The 20,171-nt window shown below is 38.7% G+C and overlaps 1 protein-coding gene and 1 long non-coding RNA gene across 5 annotated transcripts in view; both read left to right on the top strand.

The window, feature by feature from the left end:
* GRIP1 (glutamate receptor interacting protein 1) overlaps positions 1-20,171 on the top strand; it is a 713,425-nt gene that overhangs the window by 42,617 nt on the left and 650,637 nt on the right. The gene's annotated exons all lie outside the window — the stretch shown is intronic.
* Positions 1-20,171, top strand: part of LOC141585144 (uncharacterized) — an 83,589-nt gene that overhangs the window by 14,522 nt on the left and 48,896 nt on the right. The window contains exon 1 of the long non-coding RNA XR_012518479.1: positions 1-20,171. This exon is cut by the window's left edge and continues 14,522 nt beyond it; it is cut by the window's right edge and continues 43,382 nt beyond it. This is a non-coding gene — a long non-coding RNA (uncharacterized LOC141585144).

The following is a 20,171-nucleotide window of genomic DNA, read 5'->3' as shown; positions in this document are numbered from 1 at the left end:
CACTGCAGCCTCAAAGTCCTGGGCTTAGAGGATCCTCCCACTTCAGCCTCCTAAGTACCCGGGACTATAGGCACATGCCACCATGCCTGACCAGTCTGAAAAAATTTTTTTACCAGGCACAATGGCTTACACCTGTAATTGCAGCACTTTGGGAAGCTGAGGCAGGTGGACCGCTTGAGCCCAGGAGTTCAAGATTAGCCTGGGCAACAAGGCAAAATCTTGTCTCTATAAAACAACAACAACAAAACTCCAGAAAATTGGCTGGGCATGCTAGCTACTTGGGATGCTGAGGTGAAAGGATTGATTGAGCCTCAAGGGTGGAGGTTGCAGTGAGCTGAGATTATGCCACTGTACTCCAGCCTGGGTGACACAGCAAGACCCTATCTAAACAAAATTTTTAATTTATTTTTTTGTAGAGACAGAGTCTCACTATTTTGCCCAGGCTGGTCTTGAACTCCTGGCTTCAAGTGATTCTCCAGCCTCAGCTTCATCTCTATTAAATTTTATGTAAACCTATTAAATATTGAAACCCAAGACTTCATAGTTGTAAAATGATAATACTGATTAATCTAATTGTTGACTTTATAGTGGCTAAGTCTTTAATGCTTAGATACTGCAGTAAATAACATTTATAACAATTTGAGAAATTTTATAACCAATGTTCTTCACAAATGCTCTTGACTAATTAATTTAAAAATTGATTTGTAAAGTGTTGGTATGGTAAAATGTAAAAAATACGCTTCCTAGGACTGTAGTATACAGTTACCACAGGGATTCCCCTGAATGCTCCTTGCTGTCTAATTTTGAGATCTATGACTTCTTAAATCATTGACACTAAAAACATGGAGAAAAAGGGGGAGGAAATCATAGCATTTAATCTTACTAGTAAAAGCTATTGAAGAGGCAAAAGCTATTGAATAAAAAGCATTCTTAAAACTATTCATAAATGTCTATAGGAAATGCTAGCTATATTCTGCATTATACTAAATAATATGGGTACGGATGCTGTTTCCTTTTCCAGCAATTTTTTCACAATTTCTACTTATATGAATGCTGAAAATTGCTAATGTAATTACAGGTATCAATTCAATCTAAAATATGCTCATGAAGAAACTACTAAAAATACATCTATTTAAAAGTGGTTCTATTCAAACACTGTTCTTTGATTTTAATGTTAAGTTTTTTAAAAGCAATATTTGAAACCTCTGGGTTTGATAGTTGATGTGAGCATGGACCCCAGTTCTTCCCAAATTCCCAGTAGAATTGCTAAAAGGATATAACAGGAGAGGAAATCAGTATTAATAAGAGAAAACAGGGATGGAGACAGTCCCTTTGGCTGACAGTGAGGGGAATTTTTGATAGGGGTTCCTCAGTGGATCCAGACTAAAGGATATCCCTGAATGCCTTCCCACTGGATTATGTTGTTGGGTCCAGAAAATATCCTAGTGACCAGAGAGACACAGTGTTTGGAGAAGAGGGTGGATTGAGGGTCAGCTGGTGAGCATGTATGTTACCTATACAGCTGGAGATTGAGTTGCCTCCTGGGTCCCCCCCCACATCCATCTGCCCTCTTCCAGTTCCTCCTCACTAGACTTCAATGATCTTTTCAAGAGACATATCGGGTTCTGTGATTCCTTTGCTTAAATGCTTCTGTGGGGTTTCAACAGTTTTTTCAGGTCGAGGCAGATGTCCACAACATGGACCCCTCCATCTCTCCAGACTCTTGTCATGCCATGCCTTCTGGCTGCAGCCACAGTGACCTTATGTGCACCACTGGCCCTGAACATTGCCTTGACATCCTTTTTGCCCCTCTTTTCTAGTTAATTACTAATCATTCAGAAGACTTTGACTCCTTCCTTATTTTCGTAGGGATCATCAAAGATCTGTGCCTTCATGAACTCTGTGCTTCTAATCATACAGTTTGATGCTTATTTATTATTTGTCTCTCCTATTAGTCTGTGAGCTCTACAGAGACAAGATGGTATCTGGTTTTTACATCATTATAGCCTTAGTATTTAGCATGGCATTTTGCCCATACTAGACACTCCGTAAGGAATATTTATGGAATGAATGAATGGATGGATGGACTGGTAGGTGGCTGTATTTGGATTTCAACATCTACATAAGGTGCCTCTGACCTTTGCTTCCTGCACAGATAACTACCACAAGCCAAGGACCAGGTTTGGTGTTAGGAAAATGCTGTAGGTTACTCTTAGTGTGGCTGCCACATCAGGCAGAGGTTTTGGAAAAATGAGCATTTCCCAAGGAATAGTATCCACATTGGACGTTTAGGTGCTCACTGGTTGCTTTACTATCCCTGCAAGCTGTTGGATGTTCTTACTGATAAGATATCTCCCCCTCCTCCCTGCTCTCCTTTCAATCCAGACAAGAATATTTGTAAGATCTGTTGCCTTTCGTGGTGGTGTGTACCTGTAGTCCCAGCTACTCAGGTGGCTGAGGCAGGAGGATCACTTGAGCCCTGGTTGTTGAGGCTGCCGTGAGCTGTGATTGTGCCACTGCATTCCAGCCTGAATGACAGAGACAGACCCGGTTTCAAACAACAATAACAAAACTCCAAACTAACAAAGATCTGGATGGGAATTCACAACAAATTCTGCACAACTCTATTAGGGAATTACTTTGTTATAAAAGAAGGCTCTCTGATGGGTTCTTAAAGAGATTATGTTATTCAGAAGAAAGGGATCACTAATTTTCTGGGGCTTCTGAGGAGCTGATTCCTCCATAATAGATTGACCACGAGATATGAGATCATCTTAGAAATTATGTTTTTCTGCTTTCAGCTGCAGTTGAGGGCATGTTAACATGTGTGAGACTACAGTCAGTCAAGCAGTCCATCAGGATAACACAGAAGTGGAAGCATTACAGAGAGCTGAAAAACTGGAAAGCCAGCTTCAATAGAAATAATGACAAAAGCTAACATTTATTGATTACTACTAGGTAACAGGCTTTATTTTAAGGGCCTACGTATTTTAACTCATTTAATCCTTAGGACAACCTTATGAGGGAGGAGATACTGTTATTAACCTCATGTAGAAAACCTTTGTAGACGAGTGAATAGAAAATGGGACACTGTGGAAGGTCAAAAGTGATGAAGTAGAAAACAAGCTTGAGAAAAAATTTTCCCCCCAAAAGATGAAAATGCAGAACATGAGAACTGTGGGGAAAATTATAGGAGCTTTTAATAGTGTTACCTTTGAGTGGTGAGATTGGGTATGACATTTATTTTCTTCTTTATGCTTTTCAATGTTTTAAAATAAGAACTTTTTAAAAAAAGCTAGTTTTTTCAAAAAGAGCATACTTGACAGAGCGCATCTAAGGTTTTCAATAAATAATCTTAAGTAATTCAGTGAAAATTAAATTGCATTACAGGCAGTATTCAGGGAGTAGGCAAGGGCGAAGCAGCCCTGGTAGGGAGTTAACCGCCTAAGTGGGAAAATGGAGCAGAGAGATTCATGCTCCTGAAGCAACACTGTGACTATGCACTTCTTCAACTCAAAAAAAAAAAAATCCAAGGAAAATGAACACCACTGGCCAGTTAGGAGTGTTTTGAGAATTCACATAAAAGTGCTGAGAAAGCACTGTTATACATGATAATTAAGAGTTAGTTAATAATTTATGCTTTTAATTTTAATGAATTATGTGCTTTGTTGCCTGGATCCTGGTATCTTCCACTTAGACACACTTGGGGTAAACCTCGCTGAGGACCCTTGCCGTCATGACCCAAGATACCACCTGGTGGCAGGTTTAGGAACTGCGAGTTAAACCCTGGGGAGAAATAAACTTGTGGCAAGGGTCTAGCCTTAGAAATTCAAGTCTAGGCCCGGTGCAGTGGCTCAAGCCTGTAATCCCAGCACTTTGGGAGGTCGAGGCGGGTGGATCATGAGGTCAAGAGATCAAGACCATCCTTGTCAACAAGGTGAAACCCCGTCTCTACTAAAAATACAAAACGTTAGCTGGGCATGGTGGTGCGTGCCTGTAATCCCAGCTACTCAGGAGGCTGAGACAGGAGAATTGCCTGAACCCAGGAGGCGGAGGTTGCGGTGAGCCGAGATCGCGCCATTGCACTTCAGCCTGGGTAACAAGAGCGAAACTCCGTCTCAAAAAAAAAAAAAAAAAAAAAAAAAAAGAAATTCAAGTCTATGAGGAGATACTAAAGGTAATGAACATATGAAAAATATGAAAGGGCCGACTCTGTAATGCACGTTTATTTATTCTGTCTCATATTTCTGTGGAAACAGAAGGCCAAAGTGTAAGCTTGCCTAGCAGACAAAAGTAATTATAAATTCAAATAGAGAATTTTAAGTTTTTTGTTCTCTTAGTTTTTAATACGTTTCCTGTTTTCCAAATTGCAGTTTTTCTCTACAGACTGTATGATTGTTCTTTTTGCTTATTATTATTATTTTTGAGACGGAGTCTCACTCTTGTCACCCCAGCTGAAGTGCGGTGGCGCAATCTCAACTCACTGCAACTTCCACCTCCCAGGTTAAAGCAGTTCTTCTGACTGGGCCTTCCAAGTGGCTGAGATTACAGGCACCTGCCACAATGACTGGCTAATTTGTTTTGTATTTTTAGTAGAGATGGGGTTTCGCCATGTTGGCCAGGCTCCTCCAAAGTGCTGGGATTATGGGTGTGAGCTACTGTATTGAGCCCAGATTATATATTTTAAATATGTGCAGTTTATTTTATGTCAGCAATACTTTATATAGTTGAGAAATAAAAGAATTGTTATGTTTAAACCACTAGTGTGGTCTTACTCTTATTGGTTTAAAATGTGCTTTTTTTGCCTGTAATCCTAGCACTTTGGGAGGCCAAGGTGGGAGGATTGCTTGAGACCAGGAGTTCAAGACCAGCCTGGGCAACATAGATCCCATCTCTACAAAACATTTAAAAAATTTGCCAGACCACCTGTACCTTTGTCCTAGCTACTCAGGAGGCTGAGGTGGGAGAATCACTTGAGCCCAGGAGCCTAAGGCTGCAGTGAACTATGATTGCACTACTGCACTCCAGCCTAGGCAGGAGATCAACACCTTGTTTCTTAATAAATGAATGAGTGGTTTTCTTAAGTGTCTGTTTTTCACTTAACACTTTGTGACAGTTTAGTTGACAATTCCATTAGTGTTAGTGATATTTAAACATTTTTAGACATTAAATGTTATAAGCAGATGTGAAAATGAGGCAAATGTTGAAGGACCAAATTTCATGAGACAAACTGAAATAAGGCAAGATCAATGATTTGTTAAATCAGAACTTTCTCTGTACAACATCATAAGAAGTGGAGTATGATGTTATGCTTTGCAGTAGTGTTGAAAACTCTGTTTTTTACATTTATCCATATGTTTCTCAAGTATATATTAAGTGCCTTTCACTTAATATTTGAAGCTCAAAAAAAGAAGTTACTAAAAAAGCAGACTTATGGGAATTCATATTTTGATTACAAAGCTGAGATTTATGTACATAATAAAAAACGAAAGGAAGTCTAACTGAGTTCTAGAGTATGGTTGTTAATGTTTGTTTCCTATGAATCTTAACTTTTGAGATATTAATTGAGAGATCCAAATTCCTTCTGCAGAAAATAATGATTTCTCTTGTTTCAGGTTTTTACATTAATCTTTGGGGTGTGTGTGTGTGTGTGTGTGTGTGTATTATAAATCCACTATTTTAGTGATTACATATAGGATTATAGGACAAATTCTAAATTTATTCTCTTTTTTAATGTATTTAACTAAGACTTGATTTGAAAATTGCTAATGCTGTTTCTGGCATAGTCATCCTCAGTTGAAATTATAGCAGTAACCTTAAGTAATATTAACAATTTTTCTAGTTATTACCACTCTGGCTGGGAAGATTTTCCTTAGATGATTCATGTAAAGCTTAGAAACTGAAGGTACTTTCTGGAGAAGCATTTACCTTTTCTACTACTCTGATTTTGAGTGGCTTTACAGTGACCATTTTTCACGATGTACATCTTTAACCTATTTCCCTTCCTTCCTTCATATTTCATCCTTTCGTATTACAGTTCTGTGCAGTCAGGGCCAGCCACAGGGCTGAGCCTCTGTTCAGTTACAACTCCAGGCTAGCTGGTTGAGAAGGAAGCGTCTGTATTTACATCTTGTCACCATGCAGGACTCCTGAGGTCCTAACTATGGCTGTTTGCATTGTGAAGGGGCTAAGCAGATTCTTGGATTGCCTGTTTCTCCTGTAGACACATATTTGTGTGTGTGTGTGTGTGTGTGTGTGTGTGTGTGTGTGTATGTGTGCCAGCTTTGGGTAAAATTGTGAAGCTGAAAGTTTGCCTTTTGCGCCTGAATGATCATTTTGGCAGTCATTTCTGTCTCCAACTCGAGTCTCCGTTTTACTCCTTTTTCCTTACTCCTTTTTTAGCTCAGTTTTGGTGCTCTTTTCTTATTAAAACCCGCTTTGTGAAAAAACCTGTTATCAGCCCCATTTAATAATGTAAATTTAAGTTAACTTCTCCTTGAAGTATATGCATTTTAAACCTTATCCCTGAATGTGGTGTGAGCAGCTTTTCTTTCCTTAGCTGGATTTTAGGCTTTGGGAAGCAAGCAGAGAAGAAGAGGTTTAGGTGAAGGAAGTGCCTACTTGATGCATCTGAAATCATGCTGTGGGTCCCTGGTTTTCCGACTGTTTTTAGTCACATATCCCATTATGCTGAAGCTCAGTATCTAAAACTGGTTTTACAAAATGGAGCCGACTGGCTGAGACAGAAATGGAGTGTTCAGAGGACCATTTATTCACCCTTCCTTTTCCTGGGGGTCCCCCATCAGAGACCATCCAAGAGACCTCTGTGGACCACAGTTTAAAAGCCAACTATGGGCTTCTGGTTTCTGCCTGGTTTATAGGAACCTGACATAAGAAGTAATATTTGACATCTCAACTTTTCTTGAATCCATCAGAGAGCTGACGTTTCAGGGAAACAAACTAGCCTATAATTCAAGGAAAACCAGGCATTTCCAAAGAGATACTGAGTGCAGGCCTGAGCTATCTGTGGCAGAACTCAAGAGGAAGGCAGAGCTGCCTCTTGAGAGGCAGGTAAATTGAATTCAGGTAAAATTGCTAATGGATTGCTAAAGGCTGAATGTACAACAGGGCGAGTGTGTAGAACCAATGGGAGTCGCAGACACAAGGGACCTTAGGACCCACTTGGAGGCTCTCCTCCACGGGCCTTCCTGAGAGCTCACAAGAAAGGCTGGAGGCAGAGAGGGAGACCTGGGAAAGCCTCTCTTGCTGGTGCAGGCCTGAAGGAGGGCAGGTATCTGTCTTGGGCCCAGACTTTTGGGAGGTCTTCCACCGCTGCACAAGGGACAGAACCCTCTGAGAAAGCCCAGCCCTGAGATGCAGGGAGCCTGGGCTTTCCTAAAACTGAGGTGGGACCAGGACAACAGAGAACACCAACCAACCAGCCACACCTTGGCCAAACTTAAGTCCTCATGTTCAATTCACTTAGTATTTCGAGTATCTATCGCAGTATAACCTCAGAATTTAGCAGCCTAACATGCAAGCAATTTATTATCTTTCAGAATTCTGCAACTGGAGCCATCTGGAATGTTTTGGGATCCTATATGGTATCTGGGCTGTTCTGTAATCTTATGCACTATCTGCAAGTGCCACAAAAGCCCCCAATGGCTTCTCTTTTCATGTAACGGGCACCTCAGTGGGGCTGGGTAGAATAGCTGCAGGCTATTTTGGGGGTGCTTTTTCCTTGCCTCTGCCTTTGGTTTTCTTGGTTGCTTCTTCCAAGAGCAAAAGCAAAAGCTTCCTAGCCGGGCTAGACCTGGAGCTGGCACCACCATGTTACTTTCAGTGCATTCTGTTGGTCAAGACAAATTACAGGGCCAGCCCAGACACAAGGGTAAGAGAGTCCGTCTCTTGATTGGTAAAATAGCATGCGTATATAGAGAAGGGAACCATCATTGGCAACCACCTTTGTAGATTATCTACCATACCTAATTTGCCACACTTTATTTTTCCTGCCTCTCTGTCCTTTGCTTTCTTGTTCTACTCTATCTATTAATAGTCTCTTCATAATTCTCCACCCATTAAAATACACCTAATTCTTCAAGGCCCAACCTAATGGCCATCACCTCATGAAAAGGCTGGTTATATAATTTGTCATATAAAAGAGGGATGTTTTAAGAATAAAAGGGGCCACCAAAAGGACAACAGGCATAAGCTGGGATGGTTCCTGGCAAATGGGGACATGTAATAACTATTCATGAGCCTCTCCCTGATTCTTCTATGCAGGAACAATCTTTCCCTTCTGCTGAATTTGTTCTTATCTCTGATGGTACACACATTTTATTCTTCCTGGCATTTTGAGTGCAAATAATTGTCAAAGCTCTTCTAAAATGTAAATTCCTAAAAAGCAGATTCATTGTCTTATTTGCCTTTCCCAGAGTCCTTGGCATAGTGCAATTGAGTAAGCACTCAACTGTGAATTAGAGAAGGGAGTGGAAGACAGAAGCACCAGCACTGATGTTCTTAGGTTATTAAAAGTGTCTTGTAGCATTGAACAGCTCCATTGAATCTAAGCACTAGTAATTATACATCTTCTACTGACCTTTGATTGAACAGCTAGGCATTGCAGTTCTTTCCTTTCAAACGGGGAAATCATACCTCTGCTACATATTTTATAGGGATATTGTAAAGGCCAAAGGAAATGAGGTATGCACAAGTACTTTGAAATATTATATAAAAATACTTTTACAGATACAAGATGACATTATTTCAGTTTGTTTCTAAAAATGGCTCCAATCGAGTAGTCCAGATAATTTATTCACCTGTTGTTTTATTTTTTTAGTGGAAGTTAAGACTTTAATTTTCTTTTCCCAAAATTCTTAACTCTGGTTAAGATAAAGTGGGGGGGACAATAGGTCTGAAGTAACTAGACACAGGTCTCAGCCCAGCCATTTCCGTCGACTGCTGAGCATGTGAGCACTGAGATTTTTTGAGTCTGTCTTCATATCTTTAAAATGAAATAACACCTACTCAGTCCAAGGGGTCAGTGTGAGAATCAGCTTGAATGCCTATGGAAAATTCTTCTAAAATAAGAATAAATATTCTTACAAATAAGGATCATGATATTAGTGATTATTTTAGAATATTCTGTTCTGTGGTTTCTTGCCTATTTGGTTATCTATCTATTGATTGATCAACTGATCACTGTGTGTGTTTACATGAATTTGGAGTTGGAATTTTTATGTCTCAATGCTTTACATTCTCAAGTGTTTGAAATTTCTATCTTTTTTAGAGAGAGGAACCATTTTATTTCTTACATGTGACACAAGTGCAGGCTATGAAGCAGAGTGTTGCTTCTTCTCTCTCCAAGGACAATGTCAGTGCATCTTAAGCAAATATATAGACAGCTAAAACTACTGCAGTACAAATGACATGAAGGACTTTAGACATCCCTATAACCCAGAGTTACATGGTTTCAGATTAAGTAGATGCTATTATGTCCTTAAATCCTTGCTCCAGGCACCTGAGAGGTCTGCAGAAGCAGATGACAGTGATGGTGCTGGGGGTGGGGCTAAGAGTAAACCACAGCTGGGCTTATGGTAGCCAGGACATGTAATTAACTAGCAGGGCCATATCTACTTCATGCTCTATTCTAACGCTACTTTCTTGTTGCCTCTCATGTGGGCATAACATTTCTGAGGCCCACCAGCACTTTCTGATTTTATGCCAACTGCTCTGTTGTCACCTGCTGAGGATTCTCCTGAGTGATGTATCACGTATTCCTCCTCCTGTAGAAATTCAAGGGAAATTGCTCTCTCACCATCACAACACGGTGGTAGCCCTTAAGCTGGATTGTTTACACTCTGCCTCCATCCCAAGATTATTTGTTTCCTTCCTTGCATGGCTTTGGGTATTTGATGCTCTATTCGAATCATTCATTTTCCCTCCCTCCTCTCTCTCTCCATTTCAGATGTTCAACATGGAATTTCTGTCAGAAGTCCTTTTAGAGTGCTTCTCCAAAGCTCTGAGGACTTCCTGAATTATAAGAGTTCACCAGGCCCCAGTTGTAGTGAAGATGCCAGTCTGTCTGCTATAGCCGGATTTATTTTAAGGCATCTCTGAAGCTTTTTGTTTTATTCCACTCAGAGTCAGGAGAACCCCTCTTGGGGACAGTGAAATATACCCTGGCACATTTCTCCTGAGCACATGTTTATATTTTAGCATGAAAGACCTCCCTAAGCTTGCTAAGAATTTATATAGTAAAGATCGCAATTTCTCAAGTCCCTGGTAAAGTCATCATGGATCATATGACCTCTGGGATAATGCGCATCTTGATGTGCTGCCGAATATTGGCGTACACATTTCTGGATCAGAGTAGGACTCTATTTAGAATTTCTAATGTGTATATGTGTATGTCTTCCTAGCTTTTTTTCCTTCTTAGGTAATAGGACCTATATACCCTTCAAAAAGTCATAGTGTCTTAAAAGGTGCTATTTTAGTTGTGTAGTAGAGATTCCTTCTGCTATTCACTACTCTTATTTAATTAGTCACTAGGAGAAATGAATATTTATTTATTTATTCAGTTATTTCACACTTAAAACATTTAACCATTCTGGAAGGAAATCTTGCTAGAATAACTATCTTTCTACTTTTTAAACATAAATTTGGTTTGATTTTTTTGTTGACTCAGTTATTAATTTCTGACTGTAGCTTTTCTGAAATTGATGTCAGCAGAATAGTTGTCTACTGCATATTAATAGGCATCTTTAGAAAAACAATTTTCTGTGATCAAGTAAATTGGATAAATACTAGATAAACAAAATTAGGCAGCTTTCTTTTTTTCCAGATTACTCTGAACTTTACCACATGAATGTGTATTTTGAGTCTCTGCAGGGGGTTATGAAACGGAACTTTTCTCAAATATAATGGAGCACAGAACTCCATTTGTGTTATATTTGTTATAGTTCCTAAAGAAAATCTTTAGAACTTTTTGAGAAAAAGCTGCTTTAGTGTGATAGCCTCTCAGGCTATCAATATGTATGAGATTATTTGCCTTATGTTGAATTACCCCAGAGTGCTGCTGAATTTTTGTCTCCTTTTAAAATACATTATCTACCTATTCTTGTTTTCTACGGTTTTCATTTGTCATTGTGAGTGCTTTGGTTTCTCCTAACTGCCTGATACCATCCCCTTAGCCCACACAAGTTACGATTCAGGTGCTCGTATAATTTGTCGTTCAAACCAGAATACTTTTTGAAGTGAAAGAGAACTTCGTGAATAGTTACGCTGGAGTAGTAGCTGTAAACTCACTCTCCAGGGCAAACCGGCATTGTCATGGCTAATATAAAATAAGATACAAACTATCTGAAAATAGTAGAAGCCTTTTTATTGGTTCATGTAACTGCAGAGTTCAGAGGCTGACTGGGTGCTGTTGTGCCTTGATCAGGGATCTGGCTTCCTTTACCTGTCTCCATGTGTACACCTTATCTTTGGGCTGGTCTGCGTCATTGAGCAAAATGCAATATTTTTAAGTTTTGCATCTTCCCATCCAGTTTGCATAGTTTGTTGTCAGAAAAGAGCATCTTTGTCCCAGAATTCTTAGTAGAAATCTTGAGCTTGTGCTGATTGGACAAACCGCTAAACCAATTGCTTGCCAAGGCCTGCTAAACCAATTCCAAGTGCTTATTGGTTTGGATATATTGCAGCAATTAGTGAGGAATGGAAATGGGATTACTCTGCTATTACCATGGTCAGAAAATACCCCTGGAGGTGGGACTCCATCCTATCTCGATAAAATGGCTGCTACATGTTGGAGGCTGGATAGGATGGATATTGGGCAGACAACCCCGTTGTCTAATATACATCCCTTCTTTATTTGTTTCCTCAGCTCTGTAGGAGAGTTGATAAGCAGCTATCCAAGTTAATTAGAATTCCCTGTAAAATAGCAAGTGTTCAAAAGACCCTCCTGTAATGAATGTGCATGAATACTGAATTTGTCACATCTATTTGAGATATTCAGAGGTTTTCTGTTTTCTCCCTAATTTTCAATTGTGTTCTAGATAGATGAGGCCAAATGACTGAGCAGTAGATAGAGGAGGTAGTTAAGAAGGATTTGGTCAACAGATAACTGAGAAAATATTAAGAAATACATCCTCTAATCAGATTGTTTTTGACCATTTTATTACACAGGTAATATGTGTTTATTGTTTAAAACATAGAAAAGATAGATAAGCAATTTGAAGATAATAAAGCATTTGTAATCTCATAGCTGTGACTTAAAACCCAGATTAACTTTTGCCCTCTTCTGAAATAAAAAATACTTGCCTATTTTTATGTACATATTTGTGCATGGAAATGGCAAGTTTATTGTATTTTTGAAAATTAGAAACAGCAGTATTTATTTTGTGCTGCACCTGATATTTTCTTTTCTCAACAAATGTTACCCAAATTATGTGATTTGGTAATTTATAATATTGTCTGACTGATACTTCAGCTACCTGTTTTTCCTTCTATGAAATGCAGATTGAAAAATAATAGGTTTTCTCAAAAAGGTGACAATGTTTCTCTTAGACATAAATTATTTTCTGTTTACAAAGCTGTTATATTTATTCAGCATATCTCAAAGGAAAGTTGTTTTCAAAAATGACTGTTTCGAGAGACACATTTCTTCATCATTCCATCAGAACTCTATAACAGGTTTGATGCGAATTGTTTTTGAGGGGTTTATCTCTCAGTCCTAAATAAAAGCAGCCCTAAATTGCTTTTGAGGGGCATGTTAGGAGTTGCATGTCTGTAAATTTGGGGTTCTGGGTGTGATGCCTGAAAAGGGACTGGTGGAGCTGAGCATGGCTGTGCAATCTGTTATAAGAACAAAATTCACAGTCCTATCTGGCTTCTGGTTCTGGTTCTGTCTCCTTACCTTAGCAGTTCTGCGTCTCACTTGCTTATCTGCAGACTGAAGATAATGCCATTTAAACTTGAAGGTTTGTTTCAAGAATTAAATAAATCATGGCATATGAAGCTCTTGTCACAAGATAGGGAGTTAATAAATATGCTATTTCTCTTAATGGGCAGGTCTTAAGTGATGGCTTAGAAACCTAAGGTTGGAAGGCATCTTGGAAATCTTCTGGTTCTACCTCCTATCAATGCAAAAGTTTGTCCTGGAGCACCTCTGGAAGATGGATCTTTAGGCTCTCATTAATTAACCCAGGGATCCCACTGTCTCAGAAGGCAGTCTGTGCATATTTTTAGTCAGTTACCATTCTTAATGATAATAACACACGTTTTATTTGTGGTTTACAAAATGCTTTCACATTCATTATTTTAACTGATCTGTATCATAATTCTGTAGGGTTGGTAGAACTTTTGGAAGCTTTCCTTATGATGAATATAAATCTTCATTTTTACAGCTTGTACTTACTGATCCACAGAGATACATGGAACAAATTTTATTGTGTCAGTCTTTCAGGTTGTATCCATTCAGCAACAGTTTATTGTACAACTGCTATTTGCCAGACACTTATCTGGGCATCAGACCTAGAGTGGTGAGGCTAAAACAGTCTTGTCCCTGCCTTCCTGCAACTTATAGTCTAGTACAGAGATCTCTAAACTATAGCCTTGAGTTCAAATCCAGCTCAGTCTGTTTTTGTAAATAAAGTTTTATTATAACACAGCCAGGCCTGTTCTTTTGTTTTGTACTACAATAGCAGAGTCGAGTAGTTGCAACAGAGACCTTAAAGCCTAAAATATTTATTGTCTGGCCCTTTAAAGAAAAGTGTTGCTGACCCCTTGCCTGGTGGATAAGGTGAATATTAAATTCTCAAATATGTGAATACATATGTGATTTCAAATTTCTGTAGTGCAAGATGCTATGAAAGAATGAGAAGGAGAAACTCATTTAGATTAGGCAGTAAGTGAAGCCTTCTTGAGAAAGTTGCATTTAAGTTGGGCCCTGAAGGACAAAAAATAATAATAATAACTAGAGGTTGTGAGGATTAAATATGTAGAGAGATGACATGCATGGAGTTCTGCAGAAGAAAATAACTTGGCTTATGTGAATAAGTAAAGGAAGGCCCATGGAGCTGGCATCAAGGGGGAAGAGTGAAGGTGAGTGGTTTGAGGTTCAGGTAGAGAGGGAGCAGAGGCCAGGTCAGGCATGGCCTTCTAAAAACAGTGTTCTTTTCCTAGGGTCACTGGCACCATATTGAAGCATTTTAAGTAGATTCACATTTTAAGTTAATTATGTGGAGATGGGGAGGAGTGGTTGCATTAGCTGTTTGGTGAACTGGTTGCTTCCATGTGTTGAGTGAAGACGGCAAGGAATCTGGGATGACTTCCAGTCATTTAGCTTAAGCAGTTGGGTGAATGGAAATGTCATTTATGATATGGGAACTCTGGAGGAGAAGCAGGTTTCGTAGGTGATGATGATGATTTCAGTTTTGGAGTTGTTGAGTTTGAAGTGCCAATGAGATAGCTAAGTACAAATGTCAAGAAGACAGTTGGATGTGCAAATCTGGAGCTTGGAGGAAAGATATGGGTAGTAGGTATAATTTAAAAGTAATCAGCATTTATAGTTATATGAAGCCATGTTGGTGAGTGAGATTGCCTAGATGGGTGCAGGGAGGAAGATACTAGGCCCCAGTCCTGGGAGCTCAAGCATTTATAGTTTGGGAGGAGGAGGAGTGGAAGCCTCCAAAGGAAACTGAGAAGGAGCAGCCAAAGGAGCAGGCAGAAATCTAGGAGAGTTGGTTTTCCTGTGCTGAGTTGAGACAGTATTTCAGGAATACTGTTTTTATTCCTTTTATAAGAGCTGGTTTTATATGCCCATGCTTCTGCTCAGGACTTGTGATGTGGGACTTGGTGTCCCTCTTTCTGCACTTAGCTCTTGTTAACAGCTCTTGGGTTAGCTACGATGAGGAAGTGAACATAACCTCACCTGGCTTATTCTTTCAAAGTTTTTTCTTCTGGCTAATCATCTTGATTTCTTTCTATTCTTTCTCATATCTGGTTTTAAAACTCCCTAACATTCTTATCACTCTCCCCAAGTGTATTCCAACATGTCAATGGCCTTCTTAAATGTGGCACCCATAACTGAACTCATTAATTCCTGGTATGGTCATAGCTGTACATAATAGAAAAGGACTAGTGTGTTTTTTTTGCCTTAGGCATTATTTTTTTTTTTTAAATGTGAGTTCAGATTGCTGTGGCTTTTGGGAGAAGTTGTATATAATACTGTTGACTCAGATTCGGCTTGAAGGCAAGTAAAGCACCTATGCATTTTTTTCTTTTTTCTAAACACAAATTTCTATTAGGTCAGATCTTACACTGTGCAGTCAATTGTTTGAACACAGAAACAGAATTAAATTTAATCTGCTATATGTTGGCTCGTTCATTTAAATTTTTTTTATATTACCTATTCTCTTAGCTTTGTATTACCCATGAATTTCATAAACATATATCCTTTTATCTTCATCTGAATCACTGATAAAAACTATAGAGTATTAGAGCTTGGAGACAGTCCCGTGGCATACCTATGGAAACCTTGTCTAGATTGACTCTAAATCATTGAGAAACACTATCCTCTTAGGATAGTGGTTCAGCTGGCTAGAAGTACGTTCTTGCATTTATTACATCTCTCTCTGTAGTAAAAGCTTAATGTGGAGATGTTATTTGAAAGTCAAGAGAGAAGTAATTAGGATATTATGAGAACTGTTGAAATGCTGTTCCATATGATGAGCCCTGATGTTTGTTTTATTAGCTAGAGTTTCTTCAGTATGGACTCCAAGTGCAGCTTATACTGTCTTAAAAGGGTAGGCATTGGTTTCCCGCACTCATATATCTGTCCCTTTACTAGGTGCTGTTTAAAAATACACAGATTTTATTGGGTAGTCCTCTTTGAATCCTATGATTTCTTTTGGATGAGAATTAACAGGTTGTAGTCTATTCCAATAATATGTTCAGGAGCAATGAAGGACTTTTGGAATATTGAGCAATCTATCTATGATCAATCTTTGAATCCACAAACAGGAATCATTTTGGGGCCAACTATAAATCAGTATGGACTGCAGGTGTTAATACTTCTTTAACGTCTGCATCTTGCTAAATTACTCTGAGAATGATAGTGGGTAAGAATGTGCTCTTTGTTGATAAAATTCCATTCTTAAGTAATAAAAGATAGTACTGTTTCCTAGCTGTTGTGCTTTTTAACAGCACGAAATAACTCAGTACAGCCTTCAGATGAGGGGCATGCATGCCCACCTGTCAAAGTTAATTGAAAGATAAGCATCTTCCTCCATGTTGTTAGCAAGGCAGGTGAATCCAGTGGCTAATTACCCTAAAAAAGAAAGCTAAATAATCCCCTCTCAAAATCTTCAGCAATTAGACATACAATATCAAATATATTACTTTTTTTTTTTGCTTGATTCCCAGGGGAAACAATTTGTAGCTAATTCGGTCTGGGGACACAAGAGGATGTGGTTTTCTAAAATAAAAATCATGATTAAAATAGCCAACTGGTCTTGATTCTACACTTAAAATACTTCAGACTGAAGTCATTGTTATCCTATTTTAATGTAAAACGCCAGTGTCTCAATTGCTTAGGCCCTTGAAACAAATACAAGATTAATTCTTGAAACATATTTTATCTCACATTTGTAGGTTTTCTTATACTGTACTTTTGTGTCAAGGTGAAATGACTTCTTTTTTCCTGGATAAGGGGAAGGGATCAGGTACTTTAATTTTTACAACTATAATGTGCATATATTGTTAGTGAAAGCGTATGGATTTTTTAAAAAGTTACTAAGGATAATCTACATTTGTAGATTCTTCTAGAATCTTTTGCTGTTATTAGTTGCAAAATTAATAGCGTTTATAGTTTATTGAGCACTTACTGTTTGAACACTAGCACTGTGCTAGCACATCCTCTATATCACACAGTTCCTTTAAAGGAAGGCATTATCATTTCAGTTTTCCAGGTGAGAAAACTGAGGGGTAGGGACGTTAAGTAACTTGCTCAAGGTCACATATCTAGTACGTTGTATTGATGGAATTCAGATCCCATCCTCTCTACTTCCAGAGTCTGGGCTCATAACTACTGTGTCTAACTGCTATATTATAATCTCTAATTTGATGTGTCTTTTATTGTACATTAAATCACATTCTTTTTTGAGAGTAAGCAGAATGTAAATAATGATGTATTGAATGGCCTTCTGTTAAAGTGAATTCATAGCCTTATTGTTGGAAGTCTTTAAGATAAATCTTTACATGCAATATGGTGAATGGACTGGAGACTTGCTTATCCAAACTCCACATTTTTTCCCTGAAAGAGTCGGCTATTTCTGCAGATTTTCTTTCAGTTTTTTATCTCATTTTTCTGGGTATAAATTGTACTTTGAACATGAATGGGGCAGTACCCCCTTATCCTTCCATCTCCTATGCACGTATGAAAGCTGTTAGCATTTAGACTGGCACTAGCTTTTCAATGAATAGAGTGGGATTTGCTGGTATTCTGTCATTTGTCAAAAAGAAAAGTTTAAATACATGTATATTATCCTATGTCATAGAAGCTTTTATTATGATTGATTCCTTCTGAAGCAGTATACTAGGCAGATGTTTTATTCATGAGTTGTTATTTCTGCGAAAATTCTGTGGGTTCCTATTTCATTTTCCTCAGCTGAATATGCCATGATTTATTTTCTTTTTTTGTTAAATGTATCCTTATATAGGCACTATTATTTTGGAGATGTTGATGCACATTGTAGGCCTAGAACACAGCTGTTTGTAAAACTTAATGATTGTGGACTGCAGTTAAATTTCCACAAGTTGATAGTATTCAGGCATCCCCAAACTACGGCCCGCGGGCCGCATGCTGCCCCCTGAGGCCGTTTATCCAGTCCCCCGCTGCACTTCAGGAAGGGGCACCTCTTTCATTGGTGGTCAGTGAGAGGAGCACAGTATGTGGCAGCCCTCCAATGGTCTGAGGGACAGTGAACTGGCCCCCTGTGTAAAAAGTTAGGGGACGCCTGTATAGATATTGAAGGCATTGACTGTGCAGGAAAATTATCTTTGATTTGTGTGGCAAGACTGCTGTCACACCATGACCTCGATTTTCCTGTGGTGGCAGGGACGTTGGTGGGGATGGCATTAGAAATAAGTGACATATCCCCTATCTCCCCCTGACAGACCCCAGTGTGTGATGCTCCCCTCCCTGTGTCCATGTGTTCTCATTGTTCAACACCCACCTAAGAGTGAGAACATATGGTGTTTGATTTTCTGTTCTTGTGTCAGTTTGCTGAGAATGATGGTTTCCACGTTCATCCATATCTCTACAAAGGACATGAACTCATAATTTTTGATGGCTGCATAATATTCCATGGCATATATGTGTCACATTTTCCCTGTCCAGTCTATTATTGATGGGCATTTGGGTTTGTTCCAGGTCTTTGCTATTGTAAACTGTGCTGCAGTGAACATTCGTGTGCATGTGTCCTCATGGTAGAACGATTTATAATCCTTTGGGAAGTTGGGGAAAGATAGCATGGGGAGAAATGCCAGATATAGGCGATGGGGAGGAAGGCAGCAAATCACACTGCTATGTGTGTATCTGTGCAACAATCTTGCATGTTCTTCACATGTACCCCAAAACCTAAAATGCAATTAAAAAAATAAAATTAAAAAAAAGCAACAATAATAAAAATAACAAAAAATTTATAAAAAATCAAAAGCTATGGCTTTTAGCTTTAGTTCACAGACTCATATAAATAAAAGGGGCCTTACAAATTTTCTGGACCCGTGATGACAAATAGGATTTAACTTATGTCTCAATTCTCATTAATTGATGGAGGTGTTTTAGCATGGTTGGTTGAGAAAAATCCTGTGTATTTATCTGGGTTCAAAGGCAAAGAGTGCCTTGATAGATTAGCACTATCTACTATGGATGAAAGCAGATGAATGACAGTCTCCTGTTCTGTATTTACCAAACTTGATCTCAACTAAATTCTCATTGCAAAGATGAAGAACATGTTAATAAATATATCTTAACAGCAAAAAAAAAAAAGAAGTGACATATGACTGATAATAGTAACGAGTAGCAACAGTTGTGAAGTGAACTCATCTGTCTAACAAACTCTTAGACATTGTATGTTTACTAAAACAATTACATTTAAAAGTCTCAACACCAACATGGTATTTTCCCATCACTCTTTTTTTTTTCTTCCTTTTTCTTTGATTTGTCTCATTCTTTGTTTTTTGGGGATGAGGGGAGTTACTTCTTTGCATTACCTTTCTGCCCACATAAGAAATGCAATGGATTATTAAAAATTATTGAAGAGAAAGGTAGGTTGTATCTACTTGTAACACATATTGTGGATATTACTTTTCTGAATAAATGCTGAGTTAGATTCCTTCATCCCCTGCATATGAATTTTGTTGCCCTGAATTTTGGGAGATATCAACTCTGGTACAGAGTGTTCTTTTGTACTTTTTGTGTATTTGAGTGTGTGTGTGTGTGTGTGTGTGTGTGTGTGTATGTGTGCCAATGGGAAGAAAATCATAATGATGTACCTAGTTATTTAAGGAGTTTTTTATGCCTCTAGCCCCTGCCGGTCACCACTGTGTTCTCTCTAGTGAAAGTTACTAGCATTTAGACTGACACCAGCTTTTCATTAAATAAAGTGGGATTCGATGATATTCTGTCTTTTGTCAAAAATAAAAGTTTAAATACAAGTATGTTATCCTATGTTATAGAAGCTTTTATTATGATTGATTTTGTTCTGTAGTTTTGTTTCCCATTCTAGACGTTCAAGGGAAACTAAAGGTGAGCAGTGATTGGCCAAACTCGACTTAAGTGCTGAATTAATCAGAACTAGAGGGAACATTGCCCATGCATGTGCTTGCTGTACAAACCAAGGCAACAGATTGTCTTTATCACTTTGTGCATGGGTAAACGGGAAAGCCACACACACAAACACACACACACACACACACACACACACACACACACACACACAAACACCCTTTCTGTTGCTTATTTCTGCCTTGGGCCAAATTATTTTCTCCATTCCTCCCTTTGGAGACTGCTCCCTTCTGTCCTTAGGTTTGTGCCAGCCAGCCAGTATCCTTGTAGATGCACCAGAAATTACCCTCAGATGAAGACTGTCAGTGTGCCTTTTAAAATT

Source organism: Saimiri boliviensis, chromosome 7, assembly GCF_048565385.1.
Source record: "Saimiri boliviensis isolate mSaiBol1 chromosome 7, mSaiBol1.pri, whole genome shotgun sequence".
Classification (NCBI taxonomy): Eukaryota; Metazoa; Chordata; class Mammalia; order Primates; family Cebidae; genus Saimiri; species Saimiri boliviensis.
This window is presented reverse-complemented; position numbering and strand designations above follow the sequence as displayed.